The following is a 15,748-nucleotide window of genomic DNA, read 5'->3' on the forward strand; positions in this document are numbered from 1 at the left end:
GCTCGGCCGGGCTAGAGCTCGCCGGAGCCGGCCGGCCCCTCCCCTGCCGCGGCCGCCCCATGCCTCCTCTGTTCCGCTCGTGAGCGAGCACGGGAGGAAGAAGACAGGGGCGTTGACCCCCCTGAGCCTGCCAGCTGGCCGCGGGCCCGGCCTGTCAGCATCCCAGGAGCCGACCCCGCGTTGACCTGTCCATGCTGACGTGGCAAGTGGAAGCGTATTTTGGTGAGTGTGTTTCCACTGATCGAAAGCATATTTCTGAAAACCCGTTTCTGCCTTATCCACTCAGGGACTTGGATGTGATGTTATTTTTGCAGAAAAGTCCCTAAACTTGAACCCCTCATAACATTTCAACCGTAACTCCGTTTAAGGTGAAACCAACGCTCACTTCTTCGTCTCGTCGAGATATTTCTGTTAGTATCATTTTCATTATGGTTTGACATACTGGAAATGACCATTTTGTCCTTTCCCTAATCAGCCCCCTTCGGGAGAGAACGTTTTCTGGTGATTCTTTCCACGAGTTTCTTGCACGTCTTCCCGGAGTCTCCGTCACCCTTAGGCAAGCCACAATACCCACTTGCATGATAGTCATGCAGTAGCCATGGTTTTCAACTTGAATCCTTATTAAATGTTTGCTTGTTGAAAAGATGGTTATCTTTGTTCCGGTGATGTTTAAATTTGCATCTTCACTGTTATGCTTTGTTGTCTTGTATTCTGTTATCATGTTCTACCTGCTAGTATCTCCTTTCATACGTTTATGCTTGCTAGTAGTACATGTTGATGTTGGTGATGGTCATGCTAGTGAGTATGCCATGCTCAATGGATATGATTTATTGTTGATATGGTGGATAGTTATGTGATACTCTCATGATTATGTTGATATCATGTTCATGCATTTTATCATGGCTCAGCATATTTGCATTCAAGTTAACCGGAATAAATTGAACTTGAACAACTGTTGGCTAAGTCATGGTGTCGTTGAATCGATGCTGACCAATGCAACCACGCTTACCGGTATGGGACGGTCCTAACTGGGTCTATTGTCATGCCTCTCACCGGTGCCTCCAATGAGGGAAGGTTATGGGCGCGCGCTACCCTGATCAGGTAGGCGGACATAAGCCTTGCGTGCCCGTTGTTGAGTTAAGTGTTGGGGTCCCAGAGTGGGATGGGCCACGATGGTGGTCGTTGTGTCTTGAGGTAGACACGGGGCCACCCATGACTTAGCCCAGAGGGGAGTTGGTTGGAGTGGTCGGGAGAGTGTCATGACAGTAGATCGGTTTTGTCGGAACATCATTGGTCCACCCGAATGGGAGTGCGAGGCCATGGGTTACATAGTGTGGGTAAAGTGTACTAACCTCTGCAGAGTGTAGATTAAATCTATTGATAGCCGTGCCCGCGGATAAGGGCCCATGTCGAAAGTAGGTCACACCATGAGTCAACAGTAATAAGAATAATGTGCTTAATAACAATGAGATAAGTTGGTTGTGATCATCGTATGGATCACGTGCCATTTGGTGGTCGGGTTGTGATCGCCGTAAGGATCACGGGCCAAGTGTTGGTCGGGTTGTGATCGCCGCAAGGATCACGGTGGTATTGAGGATACCGAGTTGTTGTATATTTGTGATGTTGTGCGGGTAAAGATCAAGCTCCTTGTGGTCATTTAATGATTACTACGGTATTGTTTATACCAAGCTTGATTTGATCCCAAGATGATTGTGTGATGTCCGAGGTCCGTAAGTGATGCATGTGATGGTTACAAGGTAGCCCGAGCAGAATAAGTGGTGCATGTAGTGACATCGTGTTACATGATAGTATTGTCGGATTAATATGTTCATGCCATATTCATGTTGTATCATGTTCAAGTTGTTCATGCTATATTGTTCTGATGATATCATGTTAAATTCTGCCTAACCTGTAATTGCCATGTTGTTGTCTGCCTTGAATGCTTCTGGTTTATTGTGAGCTTGCAAGTACATTCAATGTGCTAACCTGGCGTGTCATGCCAGTTTGCAGGTCATGCCGGATTTGATTACTTGCTTGTCGTGGTTTCCGTTTTGGTGAGCTAGGATAAGCGTTCCAGCCAGAGTCCCTGCAGAGTGGAGTTCACCACCGTCGTCGTTGTTCCGCTGCTAGAGTTATTCCGCTGCTTCGAGTTGTTCTACTGCTTGCATATAGCAACTGAGAATGGCGTAGTGTCGCTGTACCGATGTTATTCATTGTAATATCGGAGACCTTGTATTCATATTCGTGTAATAATAGAAAGCTGGTTTGTTCTATGCTAAGCAGTGCCATATTCTAGAAGACTTCTCCTCGATCTCTAGGCTGGAATACGGGGCGTTCCGGTTTCTCTGAGCCGGGGTGCCACAGGCTTGGTATCAGAGCAGGTCTGGCTGTAGAGCGTCCTTGCCCGCTGGAACGTTAGAAAACGGTAGTATAGGATCTGGTTGTTGCCCTTGCTTGCTGCATTTGGGTGTTGCATTTGTTTGCTGCATATAGTCTTATTCCGGTTACCATTAACTCATGTTTCATGCATAGATGGCGATCAACTTCCATGAGTTCAGTGCCCTCCCCAGAGCTCCCGGTGCTGCTCCCATTGAGTTCAGTCCCACTCCTGCACCTCTCAGCTTTGCCGCCCTCCTTGGTGATATGTGGCGTAACATTTATCCTCTCGGAGATCCACCTCATTATCGAGTATTCCAGTCTCCTGCCGGAGGAAGAATCCTGGAGTATGTTGCTCATGTCCATCTGTCAGCCCCAATTCCTGTTGGTAAGCGCACCTACAGTTTCCACGGTGGTTATGGCGCTATTCCCGAGCGTGCCGTCCAGCTTGCCGCCATGGCAGCAATCACTGGTCTTCAAGAAAGCATGGTGCCAGAGAAGCGTGCTTATCGATATTATCCCACCGTCACCGAGAATCCTAGGCGGATCCAGTTTCCATCTGTCGACCCTCAAGATGACCCGGCTATCCTCGCCATGTCCCGTTTCATGACGGCTGAGTGTCTTCTTATTTCGAGTTAGTCTGAGATGCCATTCAAGCCAGGAGATTACTTGGTGTTGCGCTACCTTAGTCTCCGCCAGTTTCTCCAACCCCTCCGCCTCGTCCCTCCGGAGTTTCGGAGTCAGCAGTTCCACTCCCTACTCCCTTAGTTTCCTCGTCAGTTCACGAGCGTTTGCTCAAGCGTAGAATGTAATCCTTCATGTAGTGCTTGTGCATCTGCTGTAGTATCATGCTTGTGTGTGCGCCTGTGTGGAACAACTTTGTAGCTTGGTTGATGTGTACTTTGTTGCAATAAATCGTTTTCTCGTGCTTCACTGTTTTGAATCCTTGGTGTTACCCCCTTATGGAGATTTCTCCTCGACCGACGCCGAATCAGAAGAAGTCGTGAGCCGTCCAGATACACTCTAAGGAATTAAAAACAATGGGGTTCTCAGCTGACAGCATTGTGTTGCAAACATCCGCCTGGATGCAAATTGTATTCTGACCAGACTTTCAGTAACAAGTACCCATCAGAGATACACCTTTATCGCAGCAATGATTAAATCAGCAAGAGAACGAAATTGGATCCAAGTGCATCATGCATTCCCAGTCAAAGGTATGGTCTATACACGATGATTAAATCTACCATAAGTCAAATTTACAACATTACGACACCCAGAAGTCAGTCCAAATACGCAATGAATTCAATAATGTCAGTCAGAAAATTCTTGTCATATAAATAATTAGCTGCCAGACTGACCAGAATATATATATGTCATTCCATTCACAAAGAAAATCAGTCACGTCCTTCTTCACAATTTATTGGCAAAGTGTACAAAGACAAGGTTCCTAGTCTGCCTCAATAGAGTATGAATGGATTCCCATGCAAGATAGTCAGTCTTATCAAATAAAATCCTGCAAAAGCTTCTGGCATAAGCTACCCAGTCTTCCCTAGCAATTCTTCAAGGGGGGAAGCCTATGAGGTACGGTACCCAGTCTTCCTCAATAACATATCCACCAAAGGTTTTGAGCACAAGCCATCTAGTTTTCCTCAACACGATACCCCGGTGGTCTTCAAATGCAAGCTGCCTAATATTGTTCAGAACGACACTAGCATAAGACATTAAAATTATGGATTGGTAGCATATGGCAGTGCTTTCCAATTGGCAGATCTGCAACAGCCTGGTCTAAAACAAAAACCAATCACCGTCCTGGCAGTAATTATCAAGATTAGCCCCGCAAGGTGATATTATTAATCCGGCCCCCTGTCTGGCATAATCAACAATAGTGTTGAGATCGGTACAACCACGCGTGAACCGGATAAATACACCAAGATTCAAGACATGAAACGGACCAAGGTATGATTGCAAAATATTGTACATGACAGTATTCAGGGCCGCGAAAATAATCAAGGATATGTATAAGGCCCCGCTCTTTCAATTAAGAATCCAGACAAAGAAAGTAGCAATGAAAGAAGAAGACCAACAATACAAATATGCCGGTTATTCTGTGAGCAATGTGGTATGTATGCCCAAGACAGACCTATTCCATATCCAACCCCGTGAAGCTACGCCTAAAGGTCTACTTCATTCTAGTAAGGACCTCATGGAAAGGCAACCAGTTTGATCCACAATATGCTCAGAACTATCAGCATTAAATGCCCGAGTCTGTCAAGTCTGAACCCAGGACATCTCAATATATTGACCTCAACGCCCGCGATGGAGCATCACACAGAATGTTATCCCTAGAGAGATACCGGCAAAAATGAAGAATCATCTTGAGAACACATACTTTGAGGAGTGTTATCTCTCGCATATGGGATACAATTAAAGAATAGCCTGTGAAAGGGATTATTTGCCAAGATCACCGCCAGTCGAGTCTGTATCAGGAGAGGGTGCATTTTTTTACCAGTCACGGCAAGCGACAGTCAAACCTTTCGTACAACTTGGGTACTCAAGACTGTGAAACCAGTCAAGAATAGGTCAGAAACTCCCGCAAGATGCCAGAATCAATTAACTAAAGAGATATGATCCACCTCACTGTTCTGAGCCCAGAAAGGCATGCATATAATCAAGGAACCCGCTGCCTGGATAGAATAAATTCTTCGTTCCACGGGAAGATGTGTTCCCCAACCTCGTGGAATATTCTCGGTACTCGATAAAAGAATAACATCCCCAGCAAGGATCAAAATCGAGAAGGAAATGAATGTCAGAAGATCTTTCGGACCCTAGCTCAGCCAACGAATAGGAAAGAAAGAGTTGAGTCAAGATGAACAAGAATGTATGAGGCAAGTCATGTCCATAGGTCAGATAGGGTGAAGCAAACCACCCCAAATCAAGGCAGCCAGTCAGATCCAATTCAGTGGAAATATTATATGCGAACAAATAAAAGAAACCCGAGTTGGACATGGTTTCCCTAAGCAACCCCAAATCTCGAGGATGAGATTTCTTTAAGGGGGGGAGGTTGGCAACAGCCTGGATTTCTGCCCTTTTCTTTTTCCCTTGATTTTCTTGGATCTCCTAAATTGTTTTGCTTTTCCTTGGCTATGTGGTTCTGAAACTTGGGAAGATCATGTCTTCCTAGGTTTAAAGTGGATTGTCATCCTCATCATCATCCTGAAACCCTGTCATTTTCATCCTTGACCTAACCCAATATTATTTTTATTGAGAATATTCCTTTTTTGATAAAGGAATAACCCTTTAAAACCCTAGGTTGTGAAGCAACCTATATTTATGTCACTCTAAAAATCCCCAAATAATTCTCATAATTACTTTGGGTCATATATAGCTCAAATATGTCCAAACATTTCCTTGGCCAGTTCAAAAATAATTCCCCAATATTCCTTTTTCTGTTCTGTCCTGAATGGCACTTTGTGAAGGAAGTGTCATTTATATTTTTCCTAGTGACTCCCAACCTTTTTGGTCATGTTTATATGTACAAATAATTGCCTCATGCACAAGTTCAACTTTATTTTCCTAGCCAATCTTCCTCAGTGATTTTTTAAAGTTTCTGTCAAACAGAAAGCTTTGTGAAGGAAGTACTAGTTAGGAATACCCAAATGAGTTGAACTTTTGCACATTCCTTAATGTGCTCATATTAACTCCCTCCACCCATTTGCAGACCCATCCAATCAACTATGTGAGCAAAGGAGCAAATCTTTATTTTTGGCAATATTTTGAGGTTGTGAAGCAAGTATATTTTATATTGCTTCAAAAATCCTGATAAATTACCAGATCATTATTCTACCCATAAAACATCTCTCCACCCATTTTGGTATCACTTAATTGGTCCATTTGATCACCATAATGTTTTCAAGTTTCTGGACAGAAATGATGTTTGTGAAGCAAGTGCCATTTTGGCTTGTCCATTTGGCATGAGCTTTTTGCAGCATCTTTATATGTCCATATCATGAGGATTTGCCAAGTCACATCCCATTCCATAACTCCATGTGAGTGCACCATCATGATCTAGTTTCTGGACCATTTAGATCAGTTGTGAAGCAACTGCAGTAAAACTTGGTCCATTTACCCTCAAAACCTCCAGGATGAAAGTCCTTCGATAGATAAACCTCCCAGACAAGCTATTTACTAAGTTACCTAGCTGGTGCCCCCACTGCACAGCACAAACACTGCTGATTTACTTTGGAGCTAAGTGCAAATCTCTTCTTTGCCCCTGGAACGATTTGTTTCCTCATTTATACTTAGGTCACTAGGGTCATTCCACTGGACATGGTTGGCCCGGACAGAACACGCCATTTGCACCAGAGCCCGTGGTGATCACGATGGCGTCACACTCATTTCGCGCTCTGGCTTCTTCCCGCCCTTGTTCTCATCGGCTCCCTCCTCGTCTCAACCTCTAACTTTGTCCATGAGCTTCCCCGTGATGCCCTGCATCACCCTGCGTCGATGGTTCATCGTCGTTCGCCTCAAATGCGCCGCTAGCACCATGCCCGTGCCGCATCCAGCCTCTGCATGCCATTAAAGCTCGGTCGGGAGCTCGCTCGTGAGCTCCAGAGCCTTCCCCTCGGGTATATAAGCATGCCCCGACCTCCTTCGCAGCTCCCAAGCCCCTCCCCGTCCCTCCTAGTCCACCGGAGCAACGGCATCTCGCCGGAGTTCGCCTCTGACCGCCTTGGCCGCCGCGGTTCCTCCTTGGTTCCGGCGAGCTCGAGCCTCCTCTCCTCCTCTCGTGTTGTCCACGAGTTCCCCCACCTCCTCGCGGTTCGCCCCAACCACTTTCCCATCGCCGGAGAACACTGTGCTCGTGTTCCCCGAGCTCGGCCGCCGCCTCCACCGTTCGGCCTCCACCCGTCCGGCCGGTCCAAGCCCTCCCACTCTCTCTGGACTCCACCACCGCCTCCCCCACGTCCCGGCGAACCGCCCTACGCCCTTAGCCCTCGCCGGAGTGCCCTGGTCGTCGGCAACCACCTCCACCCGCGTCTCTCTATGCTCCTCGGGTCGCCGCCGTTCACCATCTCCCTGCGCCTCCCCAGCACCTCCTAGCCATGGGAACGGGTGCGCGAGGCCCCTGTGACCCCGCCGGTGTGCTTGACCGGGCCGGAGCTCGCCGGAGACAGCCGGCCCCTCCCCTGTCGCGGCTGCCCCCTGCCTCCTCTGTTCCGCTCGTGAGCAAGCATGGGAGGAAGAATACAGGGGCGTTGACCCCCCTGGAGCCTGCCAGCTGGTCGCGGGCCCCGCTTGTTAGCGTCTCAGGAGCCGGCCCCCGCGTTGACCTGTCCACGCTGATGTGGCAAGCGGAAGCGTATTTTGGTGAGTGTGTTTTCACTGATCGAAAGCGTATTTCTGAAAACCCGTTTCTACCTTATCCACTCAGGGACTTGGTTGTGATGTTATTTTTGCAGAAAAGTCCCCCCCTCATAACTTTTCAACCGTAATTCCGTTTAAGGTGAAACCAACGCTCACTTCTTCGTCTCGTCAAGATCTTTCTGTTAGTATCATTTTCATTATGGTTTGACATACTGGAAATGACCATTTTTCCCTTGCCCTAATCAGCCCCCTTCAGGAGAGAACGTTTTTCGGTGATTCTTTCCGCGAGTTTCTTGCACGTCTTCCCGGAGTCTCCGTCACCCTCAAGCAAACCACAATACCCACTTGCATGATAGTCATGCAGTAGCCATGTTTTTCAACTTGAATCCTTATTAAATGTTTGCTTGTTGAAAAGATGGTTATCTTTGTTCTGATGATGTTTAGATTTGCATGTTCACTGTTATGCTTTGTTGTCTTGTACTCTGTTATCATGTTCTACCTGCTAGCATCTCCTTTCATATGTTTATGCTTGCTAGTAGTACATGTTGATGTTGGTGATGGTCATGCTAGTGAGTATGCCATGCTTAGTGGATATGATTTATTGTTGATATGGTGGATAGTTATGTGATACTCTCAGGATTATGTTGATATCATGTTCATGCATTTTATCATGGCTCGGCATATTTGCTTTCAAGTTAACCGGATTAAATTGAACTTGAACAACTGTTGGCTGAGTCATGGTGCCGCTGAATCGATGCTGACCAGTGCAACCACGCTTACCGGTATGGGACGGTCCTAACTGGGCCTATTGTCGTGCCTCTCGCTAGTGCCTCCAATGAGGGAAGGTTATGGGTGCGTGCTAACCTGGTCAGGTAGGCAGACATAAGCCTTGTGTGCCCGTTGTTGAGTTAAGTTTTTGGGTCCCAGAGTGGGACGGGCCACGACAGTGGTCGTTGTGTCTTGAGGTAGACACGGGGCCACCCATGACTTAGCCCAGAGGGGAGTTGGTCGGAGTGGCCGGGAGAATGTCATGATAGTAGATTGGTTTTGTCGGAACGCCGTTGGTCCACCCAAATGGGAGTGCGAGGCCATGGATTTCCTAGTGTGGGTAAAGTGTACTAACCTCTGCAGAGTGTATATTAAATCTATCGATAGCCGCGCCCGTAGATAGGGGCCCAGGTTGAAAGTAGGTCACATCATGAGTCAACAGTAATTAGAATAATGTGTTTAATAGCAATGAGATAAGTTGGTTGTGATCTCCGTAAGGATCACGGGCCATTTGGTGGTCAGGTTGTGATTGTCGTAAGTATCACGGGCCAAGTGTTGGTCGGGTTGTGATCGCCGCAAGGATCACGGTGGTATCGAGGATACCGAGTTGTTATATATTCAGGATGTTGTGCGGGTAAAGATCAAGCTCCTTGTGGTCAATTAATGATTACTACGGTATTGTTTATACCAAGCTTGATTTGATCCTAAGATGATTGTGTGATGTCCGAGGTCGGTAAGTGATGCATGTGATGGTTACAACGTAGCCCGAGCAGAATAAGTGGTGCATGTAGTGACATCATGTTACATGATAGTATTGTCGGATTAATATGTTCATGCCATGTTCATGTTGTATCATGTTCAAGTTGTTCATGCTATATTGTTCTGATGATATCATATTAAATTCTGCCTAACCTGTAATTGCCATGATGTTGTCTGCCTTGAATGCTTCTGGTTTATTGTGAGCTTGCAAGTACATTCAATGTACTGACCTGGCGTGTCATGCCAGTTTGCAGGTCATGACGGATTTGATTGCTTGCTTGTCGTGGTCTCCGTTTTGGCGAGCTAGGATAAGCGTTCCAGCCAGAGTCCCCGCGGAGTGGAGTTCACCACCGTCCTCGTTGTTCCGCTGCTAGAGTTATTCCGCTGCTTCGAGTTGTTCTGCTGCTTGCATAGAGCAACTGAGAATGGCGTAGTGTCACCGTACCGAGGTTATTCATTGTAATATCGGAGACCTTGTATTCATATTCGTGTAATAACAGAAAGCTGGTTTGTTCAATGCTAAGCAGTGTCGTATTCTAGAAGACTTCTGCTCGATCTCTGGGCTGGAATACGGGGCGTTCCGGTTTCTTTGAGCCGGGGTGCCACAAGGAAGAATTGGGCTTGGTGTTGGTGCAGGAGGAGTAGTGGGAGTAGGATCAATTTCATCAGGCACAACTGATGCAGTTGGCATGTCTTGAGCAATTTCTTCAGGCGCAACAACAGATGGTTCAGCTGGTCTGGAAGATTCTTCAGTCGCAACACTAGAGGTTGCCCTAACAGTTTCTTCTGAGGCTGGAATTTCTTCAGCAACCCTTGTACTTGCAGTTTCATCAGCAGCCTGATTTTCATCAGCGGTGCTGGCATTGTCTTCAGTGGCTTGAGCAGATGCTTTAGCTGGAGTGACTTCAATGAGGAGCAGCAACACTTGAAGTGAATTTCTTCGCCAACTTGATGAATCTGACCTTGGCTCCTAGCCGTTCTGCCTTGTAGGAATCAAATTCATTGCTGAGCTTTTTGATATAAGCTTGCAGAGCGAGGAGGTGTTCAGGCGATAGGATGGGGACATTGTCCCTTAGATAGCGCTGCTTCTTGTACTGCGCTTTCTTAGACACTCTGGCTTGATCATATTTCCATTTTTCTTCCGCTATGAATGCCGTCACCATGTGACTTTGTCCAGGAGTGAGGCCCAGCTCTAGCATTGGAGCATTTGGATCTTTGTGCCAAAGATCGATGAAATCCAGGATCTTCTTCGGATCCAGTAGAAGGGGCACAACACTCCCTTTGGCTCTAGCGGCCCGCTGCTGTCTGTCCTTGATCATATCAGCTAATTCATCATCATCAGCCTCATCATCGGATGGAGTTTGAAAGACCACCTGCTTCTTGTGAGGACTTGGTCTAGTGCCTCGTCCAGCAGTGGCCTTGGTCTTCAGCAGTGTGGGACCAGTTGATGAAGAGTGAGCTGAAGAACTTGCTGAAGCTCCTGAGGCAATTGATATATGCCAGTGGTCCTTTGACATGTGGCGAGATGTACAGGTGCTGAGGATTTTGCCGGAGGAGCTGAGGGTTTTGAAGCCTGAGGAATTTGTGCAGCTTGAGGAACTGGGGCAGCTTGAGGAATTTGCCTTGGTGGCACAGAGGAGTTTGGCCGTGAGGGCATTGAAGAAGAACTTGGTCATGAGGGCATTGCTGAGGAAGTTGGTTTCTTGGCTGGCTTCTTTGGCATAGCCTTCTCGCTTAAAGAAGCCTCAGCAGCGGCAGCGGCAGCAGCAGAATCCTCATTAAATTTCTTCACTGCTTCTTTGGCCTGCTTGGCCAACTTAGCTTGCCGCCTGGCCCATTCATCAGCATAATCCTCACCACATTTAAGGCTTGTTGGATCAGCTCTTTGGCCAGGTGCCATAGGAGGTCTTGAGCGTGGAGGGTTAAGAGCGAATTTCTTCATGTATTTGGGAGTGACATATCTGTACTCCCTCCATTCTCTTTCCCATCTTCTTTCAATCCTCTGTAGGCGCATTTTGCGCTCATTCTTCGTCTCCTTGCCATGAGTTGCCTCATCAGTCGTGTAGTACCCTACATAGATGTCATCAGGGATCTCAAAGGCAGTATTGACTTCAAGCTTCTTTCCTCCTTTCTGAGGCCTTTTACCATCTGCCATTTTCTTCAGCTGAGGAATTTGAACAATTGAGTTCCCTGAGGAAGTATGCAGCTTTTCTTCGAGGAATGCTGCAAATGAGTTAAGTTGATGAGAACCTAGTGATTCAGCAGCAGACATGTGTACCTGTGAACAGAGTATAGGTGCGAAGAATTTGTAGAGGTCATATGCGTTCTCAGAAGTTTTTGTGAAATTGACAAGTTTGAGGAAATTGACCCGATGTGTCTTGAAGAATTTCACTAAGCGTTCTTTGACTTAGGTTCTAGAGTTGTGCGGATCGTGATATTCACACAATTGAGGTATCATGAAGAAAAACGTCACTTAGAGAAATAGATCAAGAACTGAAGATTTGTGCTAGGTGTTTAGAGTGTGGAGGTTGAAGAATAAACACCTTTTGAAAATTTGATGAAAATCATCAGTAGAATAAATGCAGTAAAAGTAACTTTTAATTACCCTTGATGAAGAACACGATGAACAGGAAGTGTATATTTGGAAGTTCGTCGGCTCGGATCTTCCACGCCCTAACTTGAAGGAGGAAGAAGGCTACGGCGGCGGCGGAGAGAAGATGTCCGTGACCGGCGTGAGTACGAGGGTGACGAGGTCGAGGCAGTGAAGCTCTTCCTCACCGGCGATGATGGAAGTAGCGGCGGTGCTAGGTTTTGATAAGCTCGAGCGAGGGAGTGAGGTCGAGCGGAGTAAAAACAAAGTGAGGAGGGGCGGGGGGTATTTATAGCTGAGGTGAAAAACCGCTCGTCCGAGGAAATTGGACGAACATGCCCCTGACCCTTCTCATTCGTGCGACATGTGTCACCCACATACTAAGAGGTGGAGATCGTGGATGAATGGATAAGTATATTGTGGAATGCGTAACGGTTTGAGCGGCAAAAGCCAAAATTTCAGATAAGAATATTTTAAAATTTCGTTCGCAATTTTTTCAGCTGACAAGGACATAGTGAAGAATTTGAACGAGTTTCAAATAGAACACACATGAAGAATTTGTGAACAGACTGGGTTGAGTTTAGCATGGAGGGGGATAAGGGTCCGATCACATTCACTTAGCAGAAAATACAACTTGAAGAATTAGCAATAAGTGAATGTTGTAGATGACATAAACTCATATGTATATAGAGTAAGTGAAGAACAACGACGGAAAGAGTGAAGACAATGCAAAGTTGAAGAATTTAAAAAACTGAGGAATTTCAAAAATGAAGAAAAACTCAAATTGAAGATTTTCAACTTTGGTTGGTGGCGTGACCCACCGTATAAGAAAGCTGATTTTAGACACCGCGTACAACTCTCGTAGGGTTCTGAGAATCAAATTCTTCAATAATTTCTTCACACTTAGAGGGTTAGTCTTCATTGATTGAAGAAAAACATTACTTCGTGTATTGCACATCTAAGTCATCAAGTCAGCATAAGTGTTAGGATGTGTGTCCTTTTCAAAGAACATTTGAAGATTCTAGGATATTTAGCTCACACCGCAACTTGCTAAATCTCTTCTCATCCAAGGTCTTAGCGAAGATATCGGCCAGCTGGTCTTCAGTACTTGCGTGGTCGATGGAGATGTCGCCCTTCAACACATGGTCACGAAGAAAATGATGATGAATCTGGATGTGCTTTGTCTTCGAGTACTGAACTGGGTTGTGAGCAATCTTGATAGCACTCTCATTGTCGCAGTAGAGTGGCACATTCTTCACATTGATGCCATAGTCCTTGAGAGTTTGCTTCATCCATAGTAATTGAGCATAGCAAGATCCAGCAGCCATGTACTCAGCTTCTGCAGTGGAGAGTGATACGCAGTTCTGTTTCTTCGAGGACCAACATACCAAGGATCGTCCGAGGAAATGACATGTGCCTGACGTTGACTTGCGGTCCACCCGATCACCAGCATAGTCAGAGTTTGAATATCCAATGCGATCAAAGGAAGAGCCCTTGGGATACCATAATCCAAGTGTTGGTGTGTGATCTAGATATCAAAGAATATACTTCACAGCCTTTTGGTGTGATTCCTTCGGTGTAGCTTGAAATCGCGCACACATGCAAACACTAAGCATAATATCCGGCCTAGATGCACATAGGTACAATAAAGAGCCAATCATGGAGCAGTATACCTTTTGATCGAAGTCTTTACCATTTTCATCAGTGCATAGATGGCCATTTGTGGGCATAGGAATTTTGATGCCTTTGCACTCTTGCATGATGAATTTCCTCAACACATCCTTGAGGTATTTCTCCTGAGATATGAATATGTCATTGTATTGTTGACGAATCTGAAGATCTAAGAAGAATTTCAATTCTCCCATCATAGACATTTGATATTCTTCACTCATCATATAGGCAAATTCATCACTGTAATGTTGGTTAGTACAGCCAAAGATAATATCATCAACATATATTTGGCACATGCATCATCATATGTTTTGGTGAAAAGAGTTGGGTCAAGTGAACCGGGTTTGAAGACTTTCTTCATGAGGAATTCCTTCAGTGTGTCATACCACGCCCAAGGTGCTTGCTTGAGGCCATAGAGGGCCTTGTTGAGTTTGTAGACGTGATCTGGGAATTTTGGATCCTCAAAACCTGGTGGTTGAGCAACATATACTTCTTCCTCAGGCTTACCATTGAGGAATGCACTTTTCACATCCATTTGATGTAAGATGATATTATGATGGTTAGCATAAGCAAGCAATATGCGAATAGCCTCAAGTCTAGCAACAGGTGAAAAAGTTTCATTGAAATCAATTCCTTTAACATGTGTGTAGCCTTGAGCTATAAGACAAGCCTTATTCCTCACCACGAGGCCATTTTCGTCTTGTTTGTTGCAGTAGATCCATTTGGTACCAATGATGTTGTGCTTGCATGGGTCTGGTCGCTTGACAAGCTCACACACATTGTTGAGCTCGAATTGATGCAATTCATCTTGCATGGCTTGAAGCCACTCATATCCCATGAATGCTTCATCAACTTTAGTGTGCTCTATGATAGATACAAATGCAAAATGCCCACAAAAGTTAGATAAATGTGAACCTTTTGAGCGTGTGAGAGGACCTGGTGCATTGATGTCATCGGTGATCTTTTCGATCTGCACTTCGTTTGCAACACGAGGATGCGCGGGTTGACGATTTTTCTTAGGCCCAACAGTTTCTTTGGGACCAGTTTCTTCAGTAGCACCAGCGTGATTTTCTTCACGATCAGGAATGACTTCTTCAGCAAATTCTTCGGTAGGGATGACATCCTCAGTAGCTTTGAACTTGATGGATTCCTTAGGTGACATTTTATCTAGCACGGGAGGTAGGTGCTCTCTTTGCGGGCCATTAGTTTCATCGAACCGCACATCTACAGTTTCAACAACCTTGTGATGATTGATGTTGAAAACTCTGTAGGTGTGCGAGTCCTTTCCGTAACCAAGCATAAAACCCTCATGTGCTTTCGGTGCAAATTTAGAGTGATGGTGAGGATCTCTAATCCAGCATTTAGCACCGAAGACTTTGAAATAACTTACATTGGGTTTCTTGTCAGTGAGGGGTTCATATGAGGTCTTTTTGAAGAATTTGTGAAGATATACCCTGTTGATGATGTGGCATGCAGTATCAATTGCTTCAGGCCAGAAGCGCTGAGGTGTCTTGTATTCATCAAGCATGGTGCAAGCCATCTCAACAAGGGTCTTGTTCTTGCGCTCCACGACGCCATTCTGCTGAGGAGTATAAGGAGTAGATAATTCATGAGTAATACCAAGCATATCGAGATATTCATCAAGGCCAGTGTTCTTGAACTCGGTTCCATTATCACTCCTGATATGCTTGATCTTCACACCGAAGTTAGTGGAAGCCCTTCAGGAAAATCGTCTGAAAACTTCCTGCACTTCATTTTTGTAAGTGATGATATGCACCCATGTGTAACGAGAATAGTCATCAACTATGACAAAGCCATATAATGATGTAGAACTAGAGAACGTGGCATAATGAGTAGGGCCGAAGAGATCCATATGAAGTAATTCAAAAGGACGAGAAGTGGTCATGATAGTCTTCGAGGGATGCTTGGCTCTGGTGATCTTTCTAGCCTCACAAGCCCCACAAAGATGATCTTTGAGGAATTTTACTCCCTCGATGCCAATGACATGCTTCTTCTTCGCGAGTGTATGCAAGTCTTCGATGCCATAGCCAGCATTCTGAAGCTTTTGCAAGTAGACATGTGGCAGGCTGTGGTCCTGCAGAGAAATCAACAATATACAAGTCTCCTTTCCTAAAGCCTTCGAAGACTTTGGAGTTGTCAGATTCCATTAGCACAAGGCAACGAAATTTGCCAAAGACAACAACCATATCAAGATCACAA

Source organism: Triticum aestivum, chromosome 5B (assembly GCF_018294505.1).
Source record: "Triticum aestivum cultivar Chinese Spring chromosome 5B, IWGSC CS RefSeq v2.1, whole genome shotgun sequence".
NCBI classification, from domain to species: domain Eukaryota; kingdom Viridiplantae; phylum Streptophyta; class Magnoliopsida; order Poales; family Poaceae; genus Triticum; species Triticum aestivum.